The following is a 6000-nucleotide window of genomic DNA, read 5'->3' on the forward strand; positions in this document are numbered from 1 at the left end:
GAGCAAGGGGCAGCGGCTGTGTAGAACGAAAACACAAATCCTCAGGGGTGTGAGCGTTTCGAGATGAGTCGTATGCATGTAAATGTTGGTCGTCAGTGACCGTGTGGCCTAATGGAAAAGGCGTCGGACTTCGGATCTGAAGATTACAGGTTCGAATGCTGTTACGCTTGTGTTTTTCCAGTTCTGAAAAAGAAACATAACGTTTTAATGTAGCAATTGAGCAGTACGAAACCGTCTGAATGTTGCTGTTGACCATTTTTTGCTTGGAGATGCTCTTGAGCTTGAAACACACTCCACAAGACCGGTGTTAACTAGCGAAATGGTCGGCAGAGTGCCGACACAGCGAGTTTTGACTATCACTTGCACATCTAAAACAACGTCGGGAAGTAACTCGTTCGGCTTTTGAGTCACATAAAGTATGTGTGTTAATTTTGACGCCACTAGCTCTGCATGTTGTCATGCAATTTCTTTACCTCTCAGAAATGATTATGACATAAAAGTGAAGTACGTGACGAGTGTGACGTTAGGAAAACATTAGGCATCATGGAGAGATTCTGTATTTGACCACCCAACCCAAACGAGTACTGTGTGACGTGCTACCCGGCAGATATTCGCCGAGGTAGCCGGCTAGCTCAGTCGGTAGAGTGTCAGATTCTTAATCCCAGGGTCGTGGGTTCGAGCCAGACGCTGGGCGGAACGTAATTTTGTTCCGCTGCAAGTGTAAATTACCGTTTTTATGATTAACGAGATTTAATGGAAATAGCAACTTTAAACTTTGCCTACGTCTCTGTCAGTCGCAAGGAAACTGTATTTGAAGGTGAAGGTGATTTTGTAGACATGTGTGAAAGACATGTTCTGAAATGCAAGTGTTGTTGTTTGGAGAGCACATCGGTTACGTGTCAGATGTGTAGCCAAGCAGTAATTTGTCGCCATAGCTGCAAATATTAGCCGGTAATATGAAGTGTTGTCAGCTAAAGTCTGATGATGCAGACGACCGTAAGGACGAAGTACCCAACAGTACCGCTAGGCCGCGCCTCTATAGCTCAGTGGTAGAGCACTGGTCTAATAAACCAGGGGTCGTAAGTTCCATCCTCACAGGAGAAAGATGAATTTTCAAAATCAGTTGCGCGTCGTGGCCGTATAGCAAACAGTATCTGTGATGACGAACAATTAGCGACAGGCGTTTTTTTAAGAATTACTCTCAGATGCGATTAAGGCGAATGGCGCAGATAAAGCATTTGCCAAAGCGGTACAGCATAAGGTGGGACGAGGCAGTCTGAATTACATTTTATAGATGTATTTCCCACATATCTCAGAGCCTCTCGCGATATTCGTCGTCGTCGTCGTCGTCGTCGTCGCCGCCGCCGCCGCTTCTGCAGAAGTAGCAAATGGCAATCGTAGCAAATGCGGCGAGGGGCGCCCTGTCTTCGATTCCGAATGCACAAAGTGTGTGGTCTTGTTTCTCAGTCTATATTTGGTCGGTCTCGTCAGAGGTTGAATGTAACGAATGGGTGGGAAAGAGCAAGGGGCAGCGGCTGTGTAGAACGAAAACACAAATCCTCAGGGGTGTGAGCGTTTCGAGATGAGTCGTATACATGTAAATGTTGGTCGTCAGTGAACGTGTGGCCTAATGGATAAGGCGTCGGACTTCGGATCTGAAGATTACAGGTTCGAATGCTGTCATGCTTGTGTTTTTCCAGTTCTGAAAAAGAAACATAACGTTTTAATGTAGCAATTGAGCAGTACGAAACCGTCTGAATGTTGCTGTTGACCATTTTTTGCTTGGAGATGCTCTTGAGCTTGAAACACACACAACAAGACCGGTGTTAACTAGCGAAATGGTCGGCAGAGTGCCGACAAAGCGAGTTTTGACTATCACTTGCACATCTAAAACAACGTCGGGAAGTAACTCGTTCGGCTTTTGAGTCACATAAAGTATGTGTGTTAATTTTGACGCCACTAGCTCTGCATGTTGTCATGCAATTTCTTTACCTCTCAGAAATGATTATGACATAAAAGTGAAGTACGTGACGAGTGTGACGTTAGGAAAACATTAGGCATCATGGAGAGATTCTGTATGGGACCACCCAACCCAAACGAGTACTGTGTGACGTGCTACCCGGCAGTTATTCGCCGAGGTAGCCGGCTAGCTCAGTCGGTAGAGTGTCAGACTCTTAATCCGAGGGTCGTGGGTTCGAGCCAGACGCTGGGCGGAACGGAATTTTGTTCCGCTGCAAGTGTAAATTACCGATTTTCTGATTAACGAGATTTAATGGAAATAGCAACTTTAAACTTTGCCTACGTCTCTGTCAGTCGCAAGGAAACTGTATTTGAAGGTGAAGGTGATTTTGTAGACATGTGTGAAAGACATGTTCTGAAATGCAAGTGTTGTTGTTTGGAGAGCACATCGGTTACGTGTCAGATGTGTAGCCAAGCAGTAATTTGTCGCCATAGCTGCAAATATTAGCCGGTAATATGAAGTGTTGTCAGCTAAAGTCTGATGATGCAGACGACCGTAAGGACGAAGTTCCCCAGAGTACCGCTAGGCCGCGCCTCTATAGCTCAGTGGTAGAGCACTGGTCTAATAAACCAGGGGTCGTAAGTTCCATCCTCACAGGAGAAAGATGAATTTTGGAAATCAGTTGCGCGTCGTGGCCGTATAGCAAACAGTATCTGTGGTGACGAACAATTAGCGACAGGCGTTTTTTTAAGAATTACTCTCAGATGCGATTAAGGCGAATGGCGCAGATAAAGCATTTGCCAAAGCGGTACAGCATAAGGTGGGACGAGGCAGTCTGAATTACATTTTATAGATGTATTTCCCACATATCTCAGAGCCTCTCGCGATATTCGTCGTCGTCGTCGTCGTCGTCGTCGTCGCCGCCGCCGCTTCTGCAGAAGTAGCAAATGGCAATCGTAGCAAATGCGGCGAGGGGCGCCCTGCCTTCGATTCCGAATGCACAAAGTGTGTGGTCTTGTTTCTCAGTCTATATTTGGTCGGTCTCGTCAGCGGTTGAATGTAACGAATGGGTGGGAAAGAGCAAGGGGCAGCGGCTGTGTAGTACGAAAACACAAATCCTCAGGGGTGTGAGCGTTTCGAGATGAGTCGTATGCATGTAAATGTTGGTCGTCAGTGACCGTGTGGCCTAATGGAAAAGGCGCTTCGGTCTTCGGATCTGAAGATTACAGGTTCGAATGCTGTCACGCTTGTGTTTTTCCAGTTCTGAAAAAGAAACATAACGTTTTAATGTAGCAATTGAGCAGTACGAAACCGTCTGAATGTTGCTGTTGACCATTCTTTGCTTGGAGATGCTCTTGAGCTTGAAACACACACAACAAGACCGGTGTTAACTATCGAAATGGTCGGCAGAGTGCCGACACAGCGAGTTTTGACTATCACTTGCACATCTAAAACAACGTCGGAAAGTAACTCGTTCGGCTTTTGAGTCACATAAAGTATGTGTGTTAATTTTGACGCCACTAGCTCTGCGTGTTGTCATGCAATTTCTTTACCTCTCAGAAATGATTATGACATAAAAGTGAAGTACGTGACGAGTGTGACGTTAGGAAAACATTAGGCATCACGGAGAGATTCTGTATGGGACCACCCAACCCAAACGAGTACTGTGTAACGTGCTACCCGGCAGGTATTCACCGAGGTAGCCGGCTAGCTCAGTCGGTAGAGTGTTAGACTCTTAATCACGGGGTAGTGGGTTCGAGCCAGACGCTGGGCGGAATGGAATTTTGTTCCGCTGCAGGTGTAAATTACCGTTTTTCTGATTAACGAGATTTAATGGAAATAGCAACACACGCGAGACAGATGTCTCTGTCAGTCGCAAGGAAACTGTATTTGAAGGTGAAGGTGATTTTGTAGATATGTGTGAAAGACATGTTCTGAAATGCAAGTGTTGTTGTTTGGAGAGCACATCGGTTACGTGTCAGATGTGTAGCCAAGCAGTAATTTGTCGCCATAGCTGCAAATATTAGCCGGTAAATATGAAGTGTTGTCAGCTAAAGTCTGATGATGCAGACGACCGTAAGGACGAAGTACCCAAGAGTACCGCTGGGCCGCGCCTCTTTAGCTCAGTGGTGGAGCACTGGTCTAATAAACCAGGGGTCGTAAGTACCATCCTCACAGGAGAAAGATGAATTTTCTAAATCAGTTGCGCGTCGTGGCCGTATAGCAAACAGTATCTGTGGTGACGAACAATTAGCGACAGGCGTTTTTTTAAGAATTACTCTCAGATGCGATTAAGGCGAATGGCGCAGATAAAGCATTTGCCAAAGCGGTACAGCATAAGGTGGGACGAGGCAGTCTGAATTACATTTTATAGATGTATTTCCCACATATCTCAGAGCCTCTCGCGATATTCGTCGTCGTCGTCGTCGTCGTCGTCGTCGTCGCCGCCGCCGCTTCTGCAGAAGTAGCAAATGGCAATCGTAGCAAATGCGGCGAGGGGCGCCCTGTCTTCGATTCCGAATGCACAAAGTGTGTGGTCTTGTTTCTCAGTCTATATTTGGTCGGTCTCGTCAGAGGTTGAATGTAACGAATGGGTGGGAAAGAGCAAGGGGCAGCGGCTGTGTAGAACGAAAACACAAATCCTCAGGGGTGTGAGCGTTTCGAGATGAGTCGTATGCATGTAAATGTTGGTCGTCAGTGACCGTGTGGCCTAATGGATAAGGCGTCGGACTTCGGATCTGAAGATTACAGGTTCGAATGCTGTCACGCTTGTGTTTTTCCAGTTCTGAAAAAGAAACATAACGTTTTAATGTAGCAATTGAGCAGTACGAAACCGTCTGAATGTTGCTGTTGACCATTTTTTGCTTGGAGATGCTCTTGAGCTTGAAACACACTCCACAAGACCGGTGTTAACTAGCGAAATGGTCGGCAGAGTGCCGACACAGCGAGTTTTGACTATCACTTGCACATCTAAAACAACGTCGGGAAGTAACTCGTTCGGCTTTTGAGTCACATAAAGTATGTGTGTTAATTTTGACGCCACTAGCTCTGCATGTTGTCATGCAATTTCTTTACCTCTCAGAAATGATTATGACATAAAAGTGAAGTACGTGACGAGTGTGACGTTAGGAAAACATTAGGCATCATGGAGAGATTCTGTATGGGACCACCCAACCCAAACGAGTACTGTGTGACGTGCTACCCGGCAGGTATTCGCCGAGGTAGCCGGCTAGCTCAGTCGGTAGAGTGTCAGACTCTTAATCTGAGGGTCGTGGGTTCGAGCCAGACGCTGGGCGGAACGGAATTTTGTTCCGCTGCAAGTGTAAATTACCGATTTTCTGATTAACGAGATTTAATGGAAATAGCAACTTTAAACTTTGCCTACGTCTCTGTCAGTCGCAAGGAAACTGTATTTGAAGGTGAAGGTGATTTTTAGACATGTGTGAAAGACATGTTCTGAAATGCAAGTGTTGTTGTTTGGAGAGCACATCGGTTACGTGTCAGATGTGTAGCCAAGCAGTAATTTGTCGCCATAGCTGCAAATATTACCGGTAATATGAAGTGTTGTCAGCTAAAGTCTGATGATGCAGACGACCGTAAGGACGAAGTACCCAAGAGTACCGCTAGGCCGCGCCTCTATAGCTCAGTGGTAGAGCACTGGTCTAATAAACCAGGGGTCGTAAGTTCCATCCTCACAGGAGAAAGATGAATTTTGGAAATCAGTTGCGCGTCGTGGCCGTATAGCAAACAGTATCTGTGATGACGAACAATTAGCGACAGGCGTTTTTTTTAAGAATTACTCTCAGATGCGATTAAGGCGAATGGCGCAGATAAAGCATTTGCCAAAGCGGTACAGCATAAGGTGGGACGAGGCAGTCTGAATTACATTTTATAGATGTATTTCCCACATATCTCAGAGCCTCTCGCGATATTCGTCGTCGTCGTCGTCGTCGTCGCCGCCGCCGCTTCTGCAGAAGTAGCAAATGGCAATCGTAGCAAATGCGGCGAGGGACGCCCTGCCTTCGATTCCGAATGCACAA

General features: G+C 46.3%; 1 non-coding gene across 1 annotated transcript; it reads left to right on the plus strand.

The window, feature by feature from the left end:
• Positions 1–5183: 5183 nt before the first annotated feature.
• Trnak-cuu (transfer RNA lysine (anticodon CUU)) lies at positions 5184–5256 on the plus strand. Its single transcript has one exon. It is a non-coding gene; the product is annotated as a tRNA-Lys (tRNA).
• The last annotated feature ends 744 nt before the right edge of the window (positions 5257–6000 follow it).

The sequence above is a fragment of the Schistocerca gregaria genome, chromosome 3, assembly GCF_023897955.1.
Source record: "Schistocerca gregaria isolate iqSchGreg1 chromosome 3, iqSchGreg1.2, whole genome shotgun sequence".
NCBI lineage: Eukaryota > Metazoa > Arthropoda > Insecta > Orthoptera > Acrididae > Schistocerca > Schistocerca gregaria.